This window comes from Lissotriton helveticus, chromosome 2_1, assembly GCF_964261635.1.
Source record: "Lissotriton helveticus chromosome 2_1, aLisHel1.1, whole genome shotgun sequence".
Classification (NCBI taxonomy): domain Eukaryota; kingdom Metazoa; phylum Chordata; class Amphibia; order Caudata; family Salamandridae; genus Lissotriton; species Lissotriton helveticus.
Window position 1 is genome coordinate 109364287 of NC_136059.1, and position 24008 is coordinate 109388294.

The following is a 24008-nucleotide window of genomic DNA, read 5'->3' on the forward strand; positions in this document are numbered from 1 at the left end:
AATAAATATCGCTGACATGCAAAGTTTGCCCCAAGATGATTGCATTCTCCTACTAGCTGTCGCTAACTGGTATTAGCGACAGCTAGGTAATAGGGCGATAAAATTAGCGCCGCTTTAGCGGGAAAAATCCCCGCTAAAGCGGCGATAAGGCCCTTGGTAATATGCCCCAAAGTTCCCAAAAATGAGTCTACCTTTGAAGCAGTAATTTTGGCGTAGCAAAAAGTGGCAAACGAAGCGTATATAGTAGCGAAAGATGAGAGTCGTCCCGAAAACGTCTTGTTGAAAATTTTCGCTGTTGAAAACAAAAACAAAATTCAAATATTGGGTCAACGATAAGTGTCCTCATACTGAAGGTCAAAAATAAAGTGAAAGGCCTTCGAATTAGTGAACTTACATAAGTTAATGCAGTAACCGTGTCTTCAATAGTAGAAGTCTTCTAAGTGGCTATGAAGTTTGGTAAATACTGCACTCAATAACAGTGGAAACGTGTCAGCCTCACTATTTAAAGGGAAAAGCAAAAAGAAAAACCAAATTGCTTAATTGTAAGAATAATTGTAAGGTGTGTTGAAGAGAGAGAAGGGAGCAGTTAGGATACCTCAAGGAACTGAGAAGTCTACGAGTCTAGTACTATAAAAGCTGTCACAATTATGTAAAAAGGTAGGAAACAGTATACTACAGAATCGAAAAATAGATGGCAGATGACTGATAACCATCGTAAAATCTAGATAATGATAGTACATTTTTTAGGGAAAAACATTTGAACACTATTAATATTTTATATATAAGTATTATAACTGGTTTTTATTAAATTTGGAATCTGCAGAGTTTTTTTTTTGTTGCAATCATGTGGTAGCAATGGACATGCGGATCCGTTCTGCAGATTCGGCAAAATACTAAACAATTACTTTAGGGGTATAGGAACTTTATAATTAAAATAAAGTGTAAGGCTGAAGAAATTTAAAACATGCTGAAATGAGCTGTTTTATTATCATGTGAATCTGACAATTTGCAGCGGAATTCACGGAGTCGCTCTATAATGAAAACCAAACCCTAATTTCCATTGGTTCCTCTTGAATCACATCCAAATTTTGCTAAAACCACACCCAAAACAGTGAAGAAAGGTGGAAAGCTGATTGGTTCCTTGCATTATGACAGAAACAACGGTATCACCTGCTGTAGCTGCACAAAAGGAAGAAGGAATAGTGGAAGAAGAAGTTAGTTCCACCCGGCAGGAAAGTGATGGGCGGCACTGGTTCCTTGTGCCTTCTGGAGAAAAGAAAGCCACTGCCAAGTATTTCGAATGCAAGTTATGTGGGAAGTAGCGTTCAAGAGCTACATGAAAAATTATAGTTACTGGACATCCTCAATGTGGAAGCACATCAAGAGTAATCACAAACGTGCATATCTTAAAAAGCAACATCTTGTAGTGACATTGGAGCATCGTCATCTACATCCAACCAACCATCTGGAAATATCAGCAGTGCACCAACTTGTTAAAAGATATGGGGCCTTATTTATGAAGGCCTTGCGCCGCCGGTGCGCCACTTTTAAAACGGGGAAAAGTGACGCACCGGCGGCGCAAGGCCTTCATAAATAAGGCCCATGGTTGTTCCCTGTTCAAAATGACAGGAACTTGTTTTAACATAATATGAATAAGTGTATACCTGGGAGTGTTAGTGTATGTATGTGTTCTTGGCAGGGTATGTCAGTGTTTAAATGAGTGAGTGTCTTGATGTGTCAGTGTATGTCTTACTGTGTGTTTGATTTTGTCACTGCAGAAGAAATTGTGGGTGTATCGGTCTATCTGTCAGTGTATGGCTCGGTGTAACTTTGTATGTATTAGTTTGTTGCTTTGGGTCTGTCGGTGAATGAACGCGAGTGTGTATGCGTGTGTCAGTGTGTGTCTGGGTGTATCAGTGTATATGTAAATGTGTGCCTCGCTATGTCAGTGAGTCAATCTGTGTTCATAGGCGTGTTCAGTCTATATATCACTGTGTGCCTACCTGTCTCATTGTATGTGTAGGTATGTCCCTACTTGTGTTAGTATACGTGTAAGTGTATTTTTGAATCTGTCAATACACGAATGCGTATATTCCTTAGTGTGACAGTGTATGCATTAGTGTGTGTTTTGGTCACTCACTGAATGAATTAATGAATGTGTGTATGGGTGTATTCATTTATATGTAAATGTAAATGTAGTATACTTGTAAAGCGCACAGCTGCCCCAGCAACGGGGCGTCCCGGCGCTGTATAACTCTGGGGAACCCGTCCTGGCTTTCCCTGTGGGATGGTCCCTTGCTGGGAGTCCCCAAGGTGGAGCCAGGCATCCCCGGAATTGGTGGGGCCGTTGTGGAGATTAGGCAAGCTAATGCCCAGAGTTGCCGAGTGTAACCCCTGATTAGAGTAAGCACCGAAGCGAGAATTATCGAGTCGGCTGACCAAGGTCCACGACCCTGCCGCGTCGGGAATTGAACCCTGGTCCCGGGCTGACTTCTGCTCTCAGGCCTGCCGCCTCTAACCAGTGAGCCACACTACTCACAATATGTGAGTGTGTATCTGGGTGTATCAGTTTATATTTAGGAGTGTGCCTGTCTATCTCATTATATCAATTAGTGTGTTCGTGTGTGTGTCACTATATATCACTGTGTGCTTAGCGGTGTTAGTGTTCGTGTAGGTGTCTCCCTGCTTGTGTCAGAGCATGTCTAAGTGTATGCTTGGGTCTGTCACTACATGAATGACTGTATTCCTGGGTGTGTCAGTGTATGTCGTAGGGTGTCTCTGGATGAATCAGTGCATGAAAGAGTGTGTGCATTGGTGTGCCAGTCTATGTCACAGTGTATGCCTTTGTGTTTTAGTGTATGCCTCAATGATTCTCTGGGTGTATCAGTGTATGAATCAGTGTGTCCATGGCTTTTTCAGTGTATGTATGAATGTGTAACGGGATGCTTCAGTGAATGACTGAGTGAGTTTGTCAATGCATGAGTGTGTGGAGTGGTGTATTAGTATATCTATTAGTTTGTCATGGGGTGTCTGAGTCCCACGCTCAGAAGGTTTGACCAAACAGCTAGCCATGGAATGTTGCTGGGGTGGGGGGCTGAAATGCAAATGATTGGTCCCTGTCAGCAGTGGTGCAGTGAGCGAAATATGACGGACTGGGATACACCCAGAGTACTTAGCTGAGATTAGTTCAAGCCTTTCAGTTTGTGTTTTGTCAATGTTGTATTGAAGTCAGAAGCTCTCAAGGGGCACACACGTTTCATGTCTGAAAACAAAGTTTTATTGTTCACACAAGGGCTGCATTCCTACTGCTATTATGATATGCCATGAGAGATCTAATAAATAGGCCTCAGGGCTAAGTGGGGTCCAAAGGTCAAGAGACGTAGGTGGCAGCATTTAGGGGGATTCATTTGTGTCAGATGGGTTCGCTTACAATCCCTCTGAACATGGCTGCAGGTCTAATCTCAACTATCAATTCAATGTTTTCAAGCCCCACCGAGTCTGGCGCAAACCAGAATCTATTGGCTTCTAATCCCGCCCAGTGTTACCGATTCATCTGAGGACACCTGCACTGTGGACAAACAAGGGGCCCAGCTCAAACTCACTTAAAATGTCACCAAGATCAGTTGAGACATCTCATATCCTTTACGTATGGCTAGGACCTCCACCATATAAACCACATAACTCCACAAGGAATGTGAATCTTGTCCTCCCCACCTTCTGTCATTCATTCGCCCGGGTGTACCCTCAAACCTTGCTGGTCTGTGGGCGCCAAAGGATTTCCAGCAGGTCTAACGCAACCAAGGCTTCACAGATGTTCTAGGATACCATGATTGCTGTACTGACAGATGTGGACAAAACTTACCCCATGGCATTTATCAAATTTCTTACCCTAGTCTGCCTTCTTAGTTCCAAACCCACAAATTGCATTGAGTAAGTGTGAAGAACGCCACATACACGTTTTAGTCATTTATTCATACAGTGCCCTACAAAAAACATTAATAAATAAATAACACTATTGTGGGGAAATCAACGATTCCAATGAACATATTACCACCAAATGCCTCTCCTCTAACACTCATTTCCAGTAAAAAGGCAACCATTCAATATTTCCAGTATAATGGCAACCATTCAACAGAGCAGATGTGTTCCAGGCCTCTTTGGTGGCCGGTCATTTGGGGACAGGATGACAAACAAGTTTCCAAAACCTCTGTGCCAGTAATCAGTAGATCCAAAAGACCTTTAGTCCCAATCTCTGATCCAGAAACCCAGGACATTTATTAGTAACTGATATACGCCTGTTCTTTTTTAAATAAGTCGTATCAGACGCCCAAGAGGGAGTGCTTCCTGGAGGCTCAACACTGTCACAAGAGAGCACGGTGAGTTACCAATACGGCTGACACTGATCCACTCCCACCGGCCTCCATAGACTTTTATCTTTTGCTAACAGATGCTGTAGAATCGTGTTACAACTGTTTCAATAATTTGCAGTCCCCTTAACATCACAGGAGGTACTTTGCTAACATCCTAATTCTGAGTTTGTCAGACTCCAAATGCTTTTTATTGCACAAGATAAATAACAATCCCTTAAGGTATTGAATGGGAATGGGAGCACACTGCTTCACATCACAGCCCACTTCACCCCTTAACATTATGGTAAATGCAGTACAATGTTTGCGCTCACTTGAATATTAACTGTACTTTTTCAATAATGTTGGTGCTGATAGTGCTGTTAATCTCTAGACATGTGTTTCTGGATTTTAACCTTCATCATCCTTCATTTATCCTTGGTATTCCCAAAAACTACGCCAGCTAAAACAGACATGCAAAAGGCACGAAAGAAGTTGGAGGAATGACTTCTCCGCAACTAGTAAAATAAAGTACTGTGAAGCGATTAAAATCTAAAAAAAGGAAATTATAAATACTCAAGCCCTCTATTATCAGGGAAATTCTTATCGGGAAACTCCCCTCTGGAGATTTTTAAAATTGCCAATTCCCTTATTACCCCCGCTGCTCCCCTTAGTTGCACTCACAATGCTCAATTGCTGTGTGATCAAATTGCTGAGTTCTTCTCAGGAAAGATTCAATCCATTTATGACTCTTTTCCTCCTATCGCTGCTCAACAAATGCCTGCACCTAGTTATATAATTACTCCCAATATCCCCGTCTTTCTGGAGGAATTCCATCCGATGGACCTCAACACCCTACAATGGCTGCTCAGAGAGCTTAAATTGGGTTCCCCCGTAGATGCCGCACCCCCCCTACTATCCTCCACAAAATCTCAAAGGTGGTGTCACCAGTTATACTTGATTGTATAAACACGTGACTCAAAACAGGAATTGTTCCATGCTAGGGTGAAAGCACTTTAAAAAAAAAAACTTGGATCCAGATAACTTGGGAAACTACCGTCCTATCTCTTTACTACCAGGAGGCAGTAAACTTGCAGAGAAATACATCAACTCAATTTTATCAGCCTTCTTGGAAGACAACAACCGTCTGCATCCTACGCAGACTGGATTCAGACCCCAAGGCACTGAGACAGCTATTCTAGTTGCAGTAGAGGAAATCAGGAAGAATCTTGACAATGGAGACTGCCCTGCCCTTATCTTATTGGACCTCAGCGTGGCCTTCGACACTGTCAATCATCAACTAATGATACAAAGACGGCTGGAGGTCGGAGTCACACGGAAGTGGCATTAAAATGGCTACAGTCTTTTCTCCAAAACAGGGTCTATACAGTCTTCGAAGGGAAATGCTCCTCAAACCATATTCCGTTGGCTTGTGGGCTTCCACAGGGATCCTCCCTAAGTCCCACGATGTTCAACGTAAATATGAGTTCGTAGGTGGAAATAGTACACCCATTTGGGGTACAGATCGTCACATACACTGACGCCACACAGTTAATTATCTCCTTGAAGCAATCCAACCATTTGGACCCTGATCAAGCTACTTGCCTGAAGAAAGTTTTCATTTGGATGAGTGGTTCCTTTTTGAAACTTAACGGAGCCACAGCGGAACTCCTGCTATTGGGCAAGTCAGCTCCCCCAAATGTAGATCACCTACGGCCTGACTGTCTAAGGCCCCCTCCTGCACCTAAGATTCAAATAAAGAGCTTAGGAGTTTTGATCAATTGCAATCTCAATTTTAGAGAGCAATCACACAAAGTGGCAGGGAGTTGCTATGGCTTACTTAGAAGGTTTAGAAAAGTACTTCCCTTGCTTCCTTTTGCTGCGAGATGACTGTTGGTACAGGCCCTCGTCTTATCACGGCTAGTCTACACTAATGCCATATACCTAGGAACCCCCCCAGGCCACCATCAAAAAACTACAAACAGTGCAGAACTGTGCGGCCCGTATTCTGCTCAACAGTCCTAAATGCTCCTCTGTAAAGCCCACCCTTGCAACTTTGCATTGGCTCCCAGTTCAGGATAGAATTCGATTCAAGGCTCTATGGGCCATATGTATCATTCAAAACTGTGATCGCACGAGCCGAAATTCGCAGAATTTCGGCTTTTGTGATCGCAATTAGGCTTAATGGTAGGTATAAAAGAAAAACTGCCTCGCAAAATAAGGAATTGCAAAATTTGTGATTTCTTATTTTGCGAATGCATTTAAGGAATTGCAAATTGCGATTCCTTAAATGGAATGTATGAGGGACCTAAGTTGTGCAAATATGGCATAAGGATTCACAAATTACACCAAGTGCAGGTTGGTGGTAATTTGCGAATTGTTTCAAAAATGCAAATTTTTGCATTTTTTAAAGTGGCATGTGGCTCACACAAATGCCCTTAGGGCATGTATGTGCGCCACATGTGCAGCCATGCTCATTTCAGGGGTGCAACAGGGTGTCCTTTTGACACCCTGGCACACTTGAAATTGCATTCTCAATTTGCGATTCTCTGATTGAGAATTCCTATGGGCCTCTAGGCCCATAGGAATGAATGGGAAGGTATTCCTTAATTGCAAATTGCAATTTGCGATTCTCAATTAAGGAGTATGTAGGATTCGCAAAATTTATTGTAAATCCTACATACATAGCGTTTTGCGATTCTCAAATAGCGATTCTCAAAAATTCGCTATTTGAGAATCGCAAAACCTAACATTGATACATAGGGATTTAGGTATCACCCATAAGTCAGTCTCAGGAGAAGGCCCGCCCCTGATCCGCCATAGGATCCAACCCTATTTACCTAACATGGCCCTTAGGTCTGGGAATAAAGGCTTGATTTCAGTTCCTAAGATTAAACGTGCACTGAGTGGAGGCCAACTTTTCACATACAATGTATCCAGACTCTGGAACACGATTCCTATCCATATACGCTCTGAACCTGACTATCTTAAGTTTAGGAAACTTCTGAAAACCTTCCACTTTCATTAACCTTTGCAGTTTTCTACTTGTTGTCTAGCGCTGGGATGCCCCTGGGTAACCATGCTCTCTATGAATGCTCCTTCATTCATTCATTCATCAATAGAGATAACAAAAACAAATTTACCCTAGGGGTTGTTGAGAATACTGCCACCGTCCTCTCAGGTCTCAGTACCTCTCACTGGTGCACAGGTGCATCTCCAAAAGCTCGTCATCTTGCTGGCTCAAAGGAGCCTTTTTCACCAGAAGAGGAATGGGACAACACTGCTTCACATTACACAACAGTTTGCCCCTTAGCATTATGATAAATGCAGTACAATATTTGCTCTTCATTGAATATTAGAACATTGGAATGTTGGAATGTTGGAATGTTGGAATGTTGAGTGCTCCGTTGAAGGCAATGGAGTGACCCGGGCTTCTAAAGCATGACAGAAGCCCTGAACATAAATATTCTAATGTTTATTTTGCAGCTTTTGCAGTGAACAAATGCCTCGGGCTCCATGAGACCTTTGTTTTACAAACTAGAACATTCTGCTCTCTATGCACCATTGACACAACATACCCCAAGGCATTTATAATATTTCTTACTCTGACTTGCATTCCTAGTCCCAGACCCATGAAGTGCCTTTCGTAAGTGTGAAGAGCACCACATTCATTTTTTATTTATTCATTCATACAGCGCCCCACAAAAAACATTAACAAATAAATAATACTATTGTGAGGAAATCAATGATTCCAATATGCATATTACCAACAAATGCCTCTCCTCTAACCTTCATTTCTAGTAAAATGACTACCTTTCAACAGGTGCAGCCACTTTGGTGGTGGGTCATTTTGGGACAGGATGACAACACTTCTGTGACAGCATTAATTAGACCCCCCAAGACCTTTGTTCTCATTCTGTGATCCAGAAACCCAGGGCATTTATAAGTAACTGATGTATGCCTTTTATTTTTCAAATAAGTCGTATGGGACACCCGAGAGAGACTGCATCCCTGAAGCCGGACACTGCCACAAGAGAGCACGGTGAGTTACCGATACTGCTGACATGTATCCACTCCCACAGGTCTCCATAGACTTTTGTTAACCAATTCTGTGGTATTGTATTACACCTGTTTAATTAATTTGTAGCCCCGTAACATCGCAGAAGATACTTTGCCAACACTTTATAGCTCAGCTCGTCATGAGCCATGGTGCTCGTGTGCTCATGACGAGCTGAGCTCGTAATGACCAGACCCGTTTGTGTAGAACGTTCGCACAGCAGGGGAATTTCCCCAGCATGCGAGCGTTCTAACGGTCATGACTAGCTCAGCTCGTCATGAGCAAACGAGCACCGTGGCTCATGACGAGCTGAGCTCGTCATGAGCGTTCAAGGGGTTAAGGCTTGCTCCCTTGTTAAAAGCCCTCACCTTTGGCACGTGCTTTTACCACTGGAACGGCCCTTAATGGCTGGAAAAGTTTGCCCTGGCGGCTTTAAGGCTATATTACCTGTAGTTGTTTACCAGAGTTGGTGCAGATAGTGCTGTAAATCTCCAGACATACGTGTTTCTGGATTTTATCCTTCATCAGTAGAGATCAAAAAAACTAATTTACATCAGGGGTTGCTGAGAATGCTGCCACAGACCTCTCAGTACTTCTCACTGGTACAGAGGTGCATCTTGCTGGCTCAAGTGAGCCTTTTTAAACTCCCAACTTCCCTTCTATTTACAAGGCTCCCTTGAGCCAGCAAGCTGATGAGCTTTGGAGATGCACCTGTGTACCTGTGAGTGGCACTGAGACCTGTGAAGACGTGGGCACGATTTCCAGCCAGCCTAGATGAAATTGCTTTTTTGTTCTCTACTAATGAGGGATGAAATCCAGAAACACATGTGCCTAGACAAGTATAACACTATCTACATCAACTCTGGTGAAAACCTGTGCTGGGATGTGAGGCAGTGTGCTCCCAACCCCCCTTCTAAAACCTTAGAGATTATTATTTAACTGGTGCAATAAACAGCACCTATTACAAATTACCAGGGAATAACATTCTGAATTTGGTGTTTGCGTACAAACATCAGCATGGTATAATAGATACAGTATACTTTTCCTCTGTTAAATCACAGCCTTACTGTTTATTTTAAAACAATGTAAGAATTAGTACGTACATTTGTCATATGTAGTTATTGGCCTCAGGGACCAAAATGATTTGTTGGTTTGGTGCATGTACTTTTTCTGACCATCTTTTTCTTTTAGTAATTTCTACAATTTCCTTGTGTGTGTTATCTCAATTGATCAACAGAAAAATTACAATGATATTACTTTTCATGCATAGACATACCCCCACATTCTCATCACCGGATACTTTCTGCTTAGAACCCCACAATTAAATCATGCTTTACAAAATATAGCAAGGCTCCCTGCCATAATCCATCCGCTTTGTCTTTTGTTGCTACGCTCACAAAGTTGCTCGTACCTTGTGTCCTGCTTTAGATTGTGCTGCATTTTTTCACCCGCAGTATCAAGAATTTGTGAGCTGCCTTTTTTCATGGCCCCTTGGTACATTGCGTTTTCTGATTTCTCTTTTTGGTCTTTATAAATATTGTAAACTCCTCTCTTAGAAGGGAGAAACAGAACTCCATCCATATGTGCACTTGGGCTCCGAATATAGAATGGATGTAGGGGCATATTATCAAGTGGGTTTATCTCCGCTTTTTTGGCTTTAAAAGCCAAGAAAGCAGAGATAAAATTATCTCCCTATTACCTAGCTGTCGCTAACACCAGTAAGCGACAGCTAGTAGGAGATAGCGACCATGCCAAAATGTTAGCGACTGAAAACAGTCGCTAACATTGCTATCTCCTATCACCCACTTTTGGAGATATTCTCGCTAAGCACCAATATTTCCAACAGCTAACACCTGCCCCTGAGCAGTTCTTAGCCATGTTATCCAATGGTAGGTGGATAACATGGCTAAGACCATTAGCTCGGTAATGCCTGAATATCGCTGACTTTTCAGCGAAATTCATGCATTTTGGCCAATTTTTATTGCTTTGGAGATAAACCTTGATAATAGCAAGGTTCCTAAGCGATAAAAATCGCCGCAGCTCAGCGATAAAAATCTTGCCACTAAGCCAACATAGCGATAATGATCACTAGTTGTTGGTAATATGCCCCGTAGTTCTTGTCTTCTTCACCCTGGCGTAGAACGTAACAGTGCCCCGTTATCATGAATCCACCCCGCCCTTCCCCCCCCCCCAGAGCAGCCAAAAACTTTCACGGTTGTTCTTGGGGCAGGACATTTAGTGAATGATAGGGCAGCTGTTTACAGGCTGCTCCAAGTTTCACCGGGCAGGTGGCAGCAGACGCAAACTGATTCTCTTATTTACATGGGCCACACCCCCATATAAATGATAAGTAACACTGTTTCAAGATAGTAATGGTGCTACATGTGGGCAAGTGTTATCTGTAATACGGAAGTGGGAGCACAAGTGCCTACAGCCCCCTTTTGTAATATCCGGGGGTGGCCAAAGTAGATGCCCAAACCCCTTATGCCCCCGAGCACTATGCATAATACAGCCTCTGACATCATGCATTTCATTATTAATTTAACAGCATCTCTGCCTTATGCATGTTACCAAATGGATTTTCTGATTTCACTCTTTGTATGGTCTACACAAACACAACACCTAATGGCCCCTCTAGGTAGGTTTATGACGAAAAGACGCCAAATAGGCGTGTAATACAGGAAACAGCATTTACAACTTGGCATGAACCATGCATGGCATTACAATAAAAACATTACCACACACATCTTTACCTCACTAATGCCTTTACCACACTTGTATTTCCCACACAAAATGTAAGTATTTTTCTGGTAAGTCCAAAGCCAGTAGATATACATATACATGTGTGCACATATATACATATCCCAAACATCCATCCAACTCCAAAGAGTGAGTGGCACGTACTCATAATCGGTATGAATAGGGCTAATTTATTTGTTCAGGTCTCCACAACCCCGCAATGACAGCGAGACGCTTTTCATCTGTGCAGCAGTCTTTATCAATCTATATATAAATATATATCTATGCTCCTGTACACCAATGAACACGGTCACTCTTAGCGGTGGGTGCTGTAGCGCGGTGGTGTCCCGCGTGTAAAATAGTCGATCCAATTTTCCTTTTTGAAAGTGCTGTATTTTCTTTCAAAAAGGAAAATTGGAGCGAATATATAAATATATATATATATATATATATATATATATATAAATTCACTGAAAAAACCATAGGTTATAGACCATATATAGTTAGGAATTAGCATTTAAAAAACCTTATTTTACTCACACAAAACCATTGAAATTCCATATATAGTTAGTTGTACTAACTATATATCGCGCACCCGCAATCCACTGCTGATCATGTCACATATTACATCATTCATGACATGGTCAGTGACATCACTGATGACATCACTGATGACATCTCAAATGACATCACTGATGACATCACTGATGACATCTCAAATGACATCACTGATGACATCACTGATGACAACATCCAGTGACTGTATTTTTCTGTAAAGTTAAAATATGTCTTGAGTGGATGTATAAGTGTCTGGATGAAGGATTTAGTAGGGGCATGACTGACTGTATGAGTGACTGATTAAATGTGTCTCACTGAGTGCATGGGTTAGTGACTAAACTGTCTTAATTTGTGCATCATTATGTCTGTTGTTCTGTAAACTGCTGCATGTGTTGATCAGTAGCTATATGATTAACTATATGGGTTATTGATTGGTTGCCCAAGCATTTGTATGGGAGACTGAGTGTGTGTGTGGGTGGCTGGGAGGTGTATGACTCTCTGCATAGATGTGTGAGCAGTTGATTGACTAGATGTATGGGTTCAAAAGTGCATGTGGAAACAGCTGTATGGGCAGTTGACTGTGTGCATGAGTGTATTGGTGAGTGAATGGATATCTCAGTGCTACATGTTAAAGTAAGTACATATGTAAAATACAGTACATGTGAGAGTTGACATATATAAATAACTGTGCATAAGAGCCAGTGAATGTGTGAGTGGCTGTATGGATCATTGTGAACTTGTATCCAGGATTGTATAAGTGAGTAAATATGTTTTAGTATATGTTTGAATAAGTAAGGTGTGTATAACTGTATAGTTGAGGAAATGGAGGTGTGATTGATTCTTTGTATGACTCACTAAGTGTCTGAGTAACTCCATGGATGAGTGACAGTCTATGAGTGTCTGTTTACACTGATTGTATCTAAGGTTATATTAGAGTCTGAAGAGGTTCATCGTATTATCACATGAATGATGTCATCAGTGATGTGATCAGTAATGTCAAATGAGATGTCATCAGTGATGTCATCAGTGATGTCATTTGAGATGTCATCAGTGATGTCATTTGAGATGTCATCAGTGATGTCATCAGTGATGTCATTTGAGATGTCATCGGTGATGTCATCAGTGATGTCATTTGAGATGTCATCAGTGATGTCATCAGTGATGTCACTGACCATGTCATGAATGATGTAATATGTGACATGATCAGCAGTGGATTGCGGGTGCGCGATATATAGTTAGTACAACTAACTATATATGGAATTTCAATGGTTTTGTGTGAGTAAAATAAGGTTTTTTAAATGCTAATTCCTAACTATATATGGTCTATAACCTATGGTTTTTTCAGTGAATTTCATTGGTTTTTTAACAGCTAATATCAAAACCTTTACAATGTATTCTTATTTAAATAGAAAAATATATTTTACATGTTTTTAATACAATTTTTTTTTAATTATTTTTTTTGTTTCGCTCCCGGTACGCGAACCGGTTAGCTTCCCGTTAGCTCAATCCGGAGGCGCGACCCGGTCCGCGAACCGGTAAACGTTCCGTTTTCGCACCTCTCGCGTTAGAAAACAACATCGTGACGCGTCGCGTCAGCATGACGTTTCGCGTTCTCGCGTAATACGTCATATTACGTGCTACGTTAGCGTACCCGGAAGCGCACCGGTACGCGAACCGGAAGCGATCCGCGGCGCGGCGCCGACCGCGTAACGTAAACACAGCAGGTCATGTGACTCGGTAATAACACTTTTCATTGGTTCATTTCACTTTTGGTTTCCTAATGATGTAATACTAGGTCATGTGATCTAAAATGAACACTTTTCATTGGTTTACAACTTTTGCTTTTCCCAAATGATGAAAATCCCTCCTTCTTTCCTCACTCTGACTTTCATCTTGGTGAGAGAAAGACCCTTTATTTACACTTTGACATGGCTTCAGTAGTAGCTTCAGCTGGTTCTAACCCACCACCTCCACCAAATCCAAGAAAGAGAGGACCACCTGCTGAAGTAATTTTGCAAGAAGAGGAAGAACAGGAAGAGGAGGAAGAGGAGGAAGAGCCAAGGTTTTTGCCAGAGGAGCCCAGGAGGTACAATCGAAAGGAGAATTACATCTGGCAATTCTATAGAATTCCTGAGGGGCAAAAAAAAGTGAATGCACGCTACGTGTTTTGCCGTATATGCGGTGATAGATTGTCAAGGGGAACTGACAAAAAATACAGTTACGGCAATCACACTATGCATCGGCATATGAGTAGGTGGCACCCAAATAATTATAGTGCTGCCCAGCTACGTGATGAGCAACAAAATCCCCTCCCAATGGCAAGAAGATCGGTTGTTCCAGAGGTGTCGGGACCAGAGGCGAGGGAGATGATCCCAAACATCCAAATGTTGTTTGGGCACGTAAAGCAAGTGTGCGTGCACTGTGGCGATTTCATCTGCTACAGGGAAAGTAGCATCATTTTAATTATGAGAGCTATTCAAAATCATGTTAATGTTTGTCCGAGACGCCCCAAAGAATAAATTCTTTTTTTTTTGTTGCTCCTGTTGAGCCCTTTACAATGGATCGTTTTTCTTTCCCCCCCCCCCAAAAAACCCAAAAAAATTTAAAAACGTTCAGAAAATACAAAAAAAGTAAAAAAATGTTCAAAAAATACTAAAAAAAATATAAAACAACAAAAACATAAAAAAAAGTTCTTTTCAGAACTACCTCCCCATTATAAAAAAATTGGTAGAATATTTGGAACTCTGCCAACCTCTATTTCTCTTAGTTCGCTCCCCGGAGCGCTACCCGGTACGCGTACCGGAAGCTAACCAAAAAAAATATTTTTTTTAAAAAAGAACAGTAAGTATAAGGTAAGCAAACAGACAGTTATGTGAAAAGAAAGACAGCTCTAGGGAGTAAACAAGAGATACTGTTACCTACAATCCACTGCTGATGATGTCACATATTACATCATTCATGACATGGTCAGTAACATCAACAGCAGTGGATTGCGGGTAACAGTATCCTTAGTTTACTCCCTATAGCTGTCTTTCTTTTAACATAACTGTCTATTTCCTTCCCTTATAGTTACTGTTCTTTTTTTAAAAAAATTTTTTTGATCAGTCATAAACAGTGACATTAATAGAAACAGAGAGAATGAACAAGAGTGAAGAACTATGGTCCTCCTCAGCCACCCTCAGAAAACCAAGGGGGTCAAGATACATCTACCGTGCCCCCTTCTACCCATTCTGAACATTATTTGCCCTCCATCTTGTATCTTGATTCGACCGAAACACAAAATGGTGGACACCCGTAACGCTGCTGGTTTACGAACCGGGCCACTTCCCGGGAAGCGGTGCAAAAAAAAAGGTGGGAAAGTAATTCACAGACAATAAGAGTAATAGAGACGGAGTGAGTGAACAAGTCTGAGGAACTATGAGAACAGAGGGACTGAGAAAAAGAGTGGAAGGATTGAGTAAGTAGGTAATAGAGAAAGGAATGAGGAAAGTAGCAAACGCAGGAAACTGAGGGTTAAAGAAGTGAAGCAGTGGATCTAATAGTAGGTGAATGTGATAGAAATGTAACGAAAAGAGTACAACTATTTACCTTATAATTGCCGTTAAATTAATCACTTTTTATTTTTATACTTTCAATCTGTGAAAGAGAGAACCAACATTTGAAAAATATTAAAACATGTATTTAAAAATTACAAAAGACAAGGGAAAAGATTGAAGGACAAATAGTTTTTCAACAACTTTGACACTGACAGAAGCTTCTGCTTCTCCAGGGCCCCTACACAGTCCTAAAGATATACATTTTAAACTAACAGTATCTTGATGCAGATGAAGTGAGGCCTATCTTAAAACATGGTGCATCTTTTGCATTGCTCTTGTTTCAGAAAAGTGTCGCTTCAGGATGCCAATAACATGTCTCCTATCCAGAGATTTGTTTGAGGTGAGGCCTACTCAGAGTTCAAGATAAGATTTACACTTGTTGAAGTGTACAGAGGAGATAATATCTGTGAAAGTCTACCAATGAAGTGAGTCATGTCCACTGCACTCTTCAACAAAGTAGAAACCTCCTATGTTTCCCTGGACAGACCTAAACTTGATCTGCACAATGTGATTCATAATGATAGGAAACACAGGTGATGTAATTCAAATATGTGCAATTTATTTTGCTCATTTCATAATCACATCACTTGTGTTTCCTTTGCTTAGGTATCTCATTGTGCAGATGTAGTCCAGCATATGAAAGAATACGTAGAAGTGCAGCACTGCATGCAACAACTTTGACACTTACAGAAGCCTCACCTTCTCCATGCGTCCTACACAGTTCTACATATACATCATAAATGCAAACAGTACAGAATTAATTATACATGTTAAATGGTTTATTTTTGCTGTTCTCAGAATGTATCAAAATTCACTAAAAACAGTGACTTGAAGGTATTCATCATGTAACAGCGGGGAAAAAAAAACACAATCAAAATGATTGTGTTTAAAAAACCCATACAACATCAGAAATCAAAATTCAGAACTCCTTAAAGTTAACTTACTTTCCATGACGTCCAAGGATGTCCTATGAACAGCTTACACTCTTTTGTGCTGTTATTACTTTCAGCCCGCCACTTTCTGAAAGAAAACCTCCATCGTTTTTAAAAACACGTTACATGCAATAAATGACTTCTTGCTCTCTACCACTATTTTCCACAAGGCCAAATCTAGTCAGAGCCATTTATAACTCTTGGATTTCTTGTAAGCCAATCCCATCATTTGGCATTTCCGCAACTTTCAGAATTAAAATGTTGAAGATCATTTTCACAATCCTGGAATAGTAATATCTTCCCCTTCTTGCTCAGTCATGTTCTACATTTCCTATGACACTGATACTGGTTACTATGAAGCAGACTTACACTACCTTTATGACTAGTACAATTATTTAATTCTCTACATCACTTTTAATCACAAAGCAATGTAAAACAGTAGACAGCATTGCAGACTTACATTCCCTCTACTCCATGTTTTGATTGGCTGCTTCAATTAGCTTATAAAAAGAAACAGTTTTTCTGAACTCATTCAAAGTGCAAATATATCTCCATCATGTCCAGTCCTATGATTAGAAGTTATGTCTCTGAACTACACTTATCCTCAAGGCCAAATTGTGTAGGAGCCATTAGAACTTCTTGAAATTCCACAGAGCACATCCCGAGATTATTTCCCTAAAATTTTGGTTTTAAAAACACCAGGTAAGAGTTTTTAAGGTCATACGGCAATTTTTTTTTGAAAATTAAAACAGAATCATTGCAGAATGACCAGCCATTTCTAGACTTTAAATAAACTGTGTAATGTCCTGATGATATTGAAGGGCCGTCATGATATATAATTGCTGTAGTTACAAAAGTCCTTCCTGATATTGACAACTGCGAAGCTTCAAATTTTTTTATTAAAGTTGTCAATTTTGTTCCATCAGGCCTACATCGTTGGAACATTAAAATGACGTACTGGCCATATGTTCGTATAAATAATGTGGACATCATTTCAGATTTACATTGGCTACACTCCATGTTGTGATTAGCAGCTTTTACTAGCTTATTAAAGGAGACTGATTTACTGTCTGGCAAAGTTAAATATATAAATCTTTCTGAGTCTACACTAGTAGTACTTGATATCATACAGTTCTCGCAGTCATGCTGCCATTGATAAGAAAGCCCAAACAGCTGATCCACATCTACACCTTCAGCATGTAATACATCAAGCATATACATTAAAAACTCCTGACAATCTTGCTGAATAGTTTGAGAGAATTGTGTCTGGCCTGAACATCTGTCTAACAGATTTCGAATTTCAGACACACTTTCTATGTTTCTTCTATCAGTGGTACATTTCTCTAACACAGAATTTAACAAACCGCAAAATCTTTGATCAGAATTGACCACAATCTCTTCTTTTACATTTTTTAGAGAAAACAAAACATTAATTACTACATTAGCATAGCAGTTGACACCAGAACTGTTTTCAAACTGAAAACCAACAACATCTTCAACAGAATCCTTTTTGTTTCTGCTTGTAATTTTAGGTTCATTCACTTTTTGTCTTTTTGCTATAACCTCCCCAGTATTGTTCTCATTTCTTCGTTTCCGGCCTACCAGACGTTTCTCAAACAAAGGAAACTGAGGCAAATGTGGCGCATACTCTCTTCTTAACCTATTGTATTCCTTAACACAATCTAGATCTGCACAAATGTTTGTGACATCACACTCAATCAAGTACAATCCCGATAAAGTTCTAACTCGTGACAATGCCACATATGCCATACCCTCCTTGAACACAGAACTGCCAATATTCACCAATGCAATGTCTACACTTAAACCTTGCGATTTATGGATTGTCACCGCATATGCCAAGCAAACCGGAAACTGCTTACGGCGAACATATAAGTCTTTTACAAGCAAAAATCTAGCAGAACAACGAGCAATTGGCTGTACTTCCTCAATGCCATCAAATTTAATTTTTAAAAATTCAATTCCATCTCTATTTCTGTATTTCACAAAATCAACAACATTACCCATTGATCCATTTACCAGACCTCTTTCAACATGTAAATTCCTTCTTAAAATTATACGGCAGTTCAAGCACACATTCAGAGTCTTTTCAAAACCTGCAGTTTTAGATATACTCTTCTCTAATGAATCCAATTTTGTTTTCAGATTCTCAGACAAAATAATTGTTGATCCCATATGCTCTACTCTATCAATAGCTTCCAGTTTCACAATCTCTTGCTTTTCTAAATGCAACATTTTGTTGTTAAATTTGGCACATTCTGCAAGAGTTGGCATCAAACATATTCCAGATTTCTTTTCAGTAATTTTCTGAAAAATATTCTCAGGCACAACATCTTGTTCTGGATATAAATTTGACAGTAATCGTGCATGTAAAGCTTCTTTCCCATGCTCGGTCACTTTTCCAATTCTAACATCTTGTAGAATAGTCTTGTAAACTTCATCCTTCGCCTGACGCATATTTTCATGCAGTTCAGCATAATTGAAGTTTAACCATATATTGACGTTGCCAATGCTGCCTAGGCACTTCCTGGTATCTTCATGCGTGAGCATTTTGAACACAGGTTGCCCTTTCACTGGTGTCAGCTGCAAAAGATCTCCGAAAACAATGATGTGTTTGCCACCAAATAACACATCATACTCTGTTTTGAGAACTTCTTGCATCCTCAAATGCACAAAGGCAAGCATGACATTGGAAACCATGCTTACTTCATCAATGATAAGAAGTTTCATTTTCCTCAAGATTCTTGAAACTTCAAAACAAGCATCTCCAGATAGCTTGTGATATTCTAATTTGTTGTCATGCTCCACTGGCAGCATCAGTAAACGATGTAAAGTAATCCCTTTAATATTATGTGCTGCCAGTCCAGTTGGAGCAGTGACAACACAAGACAGCGATGACTCTGTCCTTTCCTGCAAATAGCATGAAATTGCTTTAATGAGGAAACTTTTTCCAGTTCCCGCTTCTCCACTCACGTACAGTCGGACAGGCTTCAACGACGTACATGAGCACTCTTTCTTATCATGACTTAATCCATGATCAATTTGCATGGTAACTTCGTCATATATTTTCCTCTGCTCAACGTTGAGTTGCCTTTCCAACTCTTCTAAGTTAACCGCATCCTCTTGAGCATGTGCCATGGCTCTTTCCACTTCATTCATAGCAGTGGCAGCTTCATTTTCAATAAGAGGTCCTCCTAGTGGATCCTGACTCAATGAAGCAGAACTCTGACTGTCCTGAGAACTGTCTCTGGCAATCTCGGCTGCAATCGTTGCTTCCTGCTCAATTTCCGCATTCAACATTTCTACATATTTGGGAAAAGCAGGACATTCTATGGTCTCCTTGGCGGCATTGAAAGAGTCTTCGTAACAGAGGAAATCTCCAAGCAGTTCCTCTTCTACACGCCAAGGCTTGAAAAGTTGCAAAAGTGCTAAATAGAAAAACTCCTTTTTTTCAGGAGATTCGCCACTCAATTTTCGATGGTTTATCAAGTGGCATTTTCTTTGCTTGACCAGACATCCCTCACTTCCTATTACAGCATACACTCCTTTCTCAGTATCTTCTTTGATGTTCCTCTTGAATATGTAATTTTGCAGAACCTCATACAGACAAACATTCTCGAGGTGACTGCTTCGATTTGGATAATATGTATCCAACATGTTTGTCTTCAAAATGTCGGTACTGTTTGGCTCCTTTTCCGCCAAATACTCAATTTCCCGCACAGGTTTGAGAACTCGATTACGCGTTGCAGCAAGACCAAGACTCGCCCAAACGATACTCCTGGACTTGGCATAGAGACTTGCTGAAGACAACCGGTCAGAACATTCGTACGCTCCGATTTCTCGATGCGACAACATCTTCAGACTGAAACTGTACAACTTCTTGCTGAGGCTCTTTTCATGGGAAATGTCCTCCCACATATCCTTCAATTCTGTCCTCTCTTTTTTGGTGATGTAAGACGTCACATACCGAGCCACAGCCATACAGTTATCAGCCACAAACTGTATATCCATGTTAGCATTCCACATGGACAAAATCACCGGGTTGTAGTCGTTGATGTACTTGGACTCTTCGTTCCTCTTCAAATTGTATGTGTTTTTAGGTGATTTCTTCATCACATTATGTCGCAGCGAAGACATCAAACTGTTTACTCTTCCTTTAGAAATCACCGGTCGTGGAAAGCCGAAACGACATTTGGTGTAGAACTTGTCTTTGTTTCGGAATTTACGACGGCAGTACTTTCCACATCGATGGCTTTGGAAACGCAGAACTTTTTCTCTTAGGCTTTTCTTCTCCTTTGCGTTTGGAACAGCACACGTAGAATACTGTTGGATGAAACTCATCACTGAGTCTTCTGGATCCGTTCCAAATTTAGGTGCATCCTTGATCCACAGCAACATATGTATATGAGGAGCACCTCTTGCTTGGTACTCCTTTCTCCAGAAGAAATCCAACACCTCTCCAAGAGGTGGATTCTTCTTATTCATGATGAAAGACATCATAGCTTCAAATCTATGATTGAAGTACCTACATACATTGACTGGATCCAAAGAGCACAGTTCTCCGGGTGTCTTGAATTCGATGTTATCTACGTTAGCATTTGCCTCTCGTAGAAATTCAAGTAAGTCTTCCCAGCCATACTCGGCACAGCTCAGAGTGAGGAACCATGTGGGAGTACCTAAGTTCCTCAGCATACATTTTAAATCACCATGACGACGGTACCAGTACTCATTAGTACCACGCTGACACGCCATGAGATTAATCAGGTGAGAATCCGAAATACTGTCTTGGACATTGACTTTATCCATAAAGTCACTTGCCGAGATGTTTTGCATGTGTATACCACTTTTCAAGATGTGGTTCACTGCATATGACAGTCCAGACAGATCGCTTTCAAACAGGAGATGAAACAAATAGGGAATGCATTGTCGAAACCTAGCATCTCCTGCATACAATCGCAAAGTCCGGTATTCAGAAGCAGGAATTTGATGAGGTCGCTCATCATATCTTCCTCCCTGACCTGTTGGAAAAAGCTGTGGGAAACACCGAGCTTCCAAACTTTCCTCCCAAACACTAATGGGACTCCCTTTGGCTTGTTTCATTTGAAACAACTCAATAGCATTCCCCACGACTTCCTTGGAATGCAAAGGATGAACACTATAATGTTCATATATTTCTTCACTAGTAGAGGGTTCTACTTTCTCAATTTGACCAGCACACAAATCGCTATCCTCTTCCTCACTTACTTCCTCTTCTGCAACATATACATTCTTATAGTATTTATTATTTTTTTTCAAATACAATGTTGCCTTTTTAACTTTCCTAACATCTACTAAATCTTGCCATATTTTCTTATTCTTTGTCGGAACCCCATTAACTAAGATAACCAGAGGTTCCTCTTCCACTTTTTCTACTCCAATTGTGTTAATGTTTTTCTTCAAATCTAGAGGCAAATAAACAACTCTTCCCTTTAATCCTCTCTGTAAATCTGATGGAGGCAATTTCCCTGTCTTTGGCTCCATTCTTACAATAGCCTGAAAGGGATGGATACTTTGAATCAAAATAGATTCATAAGTATTTAAGTCCTTCAATTCAGAAGGAATCTCAACCAATTCCAGATTATTATGAACTGCTCTAGCAGGCATCTGGTTTTGTTTTAATTTGTTACAACAATAAGTACACACACGTTGATCCAATCCCAAATCAAAACAATTTTCTACCATCAAGTATGTTGCAAAATCCTTCCATTCACTATTATTTTCCCTTTCACTTTTTGCATATAAATCCACTAACTTAGTCTGATTCTTATAATAAGTGCGTCTACAACACACACAAGTGAAATTAGGCCTCTCACTTGATTTCACGTCAAACGTCGCAATTTCCCTCTGGAAATTATCTGTACTGGAAACCTGTACACTATCTTCCAAATGACCCTCTACTTCTTGCTCAATTTCAACATTCTCCTCTTTACTTCCAAAGTAACAAAACTCAATTTCTTCACATATATTCTTCACATCTATTTCAGAACCATGCAAAAGAGCAGCGCATAATTGTTTCAGCATAATTGCTGGACTCTTAGCATAATACAACATTCTAACTAATTTCCTCACTTTGTTATGATGCACTGCTAGCATCCTGAAATGATGAAAAACACTCTGGCATACTCTCCTGGAAAGACAAGCCAGTGAATGACCATGCAAACCTGTCACTTCTCTTACTCTGCAAGGATCTAATTCTTGCAACAACATCATTTTCTGCTTCAAACTTTTTTTGTTAAATGACCGTACAAAATCACAAAGCAAATTGATGGAATCCTGTCGCACACTGCAAATACTACTACACTTCCAGGTGTACACAGGACCCTTAGCACGTCTTCCTAAAACCTCATTACCTAACAACTCTTCTGCCTCTGTTGTCACAAGTTTTTCTTTTTCAACTGGACAACCATCTTTCACTTCATAAGCATGACCACTGGTGTCAACTGCATGCACCAAATCATTATCCTGGAAATAACTCTCTTCATTAAAAAATGCCTCACAGCTTGAACTATGCATCCATTCTCCAGAAAAAACTTCACAAAAATTACTACGATTAACTATTCTCTTCCATCTACTATTTCTTTTGAAATCAAAAATTGCCTTGTTTAGCTTCCTAATTCTATTGATTATCAAAATAAATAACTTACGTTTAATTTCAAATGCCTGATCAATAACTTTCTCAACTTTTTTTTTTCTCTTATAAAAAACTAGTTTCTGTTGACCTTTCTTAATATTTTTTAACAAATTGCCAATTATCCTGTTGCGGAACATTCGTTTACGAATCTCCCTAAACTGTTGTTTCCTTCTACTATCATGCACAGATTTATCTCTTGCTCTAGCAGTAACATTTTTCATTGTCCTTTTCTTTCCATTTGATTTCCTTCTCGTGTTATGGACTGAAACATTTTCTGTAGTAATATTTTTTTTATTACAAATATTTCTTATGAAATATTTAGAGCTCTTACCCGGTGCTTTCTTCGTGGCTTGAGAAATCTTTTTGTTAGAGGACTGCTGCGGTTTTTTTTTCACCTGCTGTCTTTGACGTTTTGCAGCCTTTATCTGTCTTTGTATTGTAGGCATGGTGAAATCTTGAAATGATCTGCAGTTGAATCTGAGGAAAAATATAATAAAAAATGTTAATAAACATTATTATCAAACAGTAAATCAGTAATAGTGATCAAAAACATAACACACTACTTGACATTTTAATTTGAAGATTTTTTAGTCATTGGCAATTTTACAATACAGAAATACCAGAAAAGAAATGACATTTATATTTATGTTACCTATGCTATTTTATATGTGAATCTGATCTAATTTTATGAGCATATTTTAATATTTTATTGAAGACACTACACATAACCTGTTTTTGAAGGTGTCTTTATTTTTAAATTAAACGGTTTACCTTTTTACTTTTTATTGATTATACATTTTAAAAATAAATGTTTATAATTCCAAAGGCTCAAGCAGGTCAGCTTCCCATCCTATATCATATAATTCGGACAAATCTGCATCCTCATCATGCTCTTCTTCATCCTCAGGATTTAAATCATCCAAAGGATCAACATCCACTGATGTTTCAATTACAAGTTCAATGATGAGGTCAAAATCAACTGATTGCAGATTGTCGCTCATGTTGAGGTTGTCTTTATCTTTAAAGAAAGATAACAACAATGAGATGTTGCAGAGTAAGAAACAAATCTCAGAGATTATAATAGTAAAATTG

The 24008-nt window shown here is 39.9% G+C and overlaps 1 protein-coding gene across 1 annotated transcript in view; it reads left to right on the plus strand.

Moving 5' to 3' along the window:
• Positions 1-4321: 4321 nt before the first annotated feature.
• LOC144819234 (putative N-acetyltransferase camello) overlaps positions 4322-24008 on the plus strand; it is a 62936-nt gene continuing 43249 nt past the window's right edge. Inside the window, exons 1-2 of the mRNA XM_078677206.1 lie at positions 4322-4376; positions 8327-8388. The gene's annotated coding sequence lies outside the window, so the exon portion shown is untranslated. The remainder of the gene's footprint in view (positions 4377-8326; positions 8389-24008) is intronic.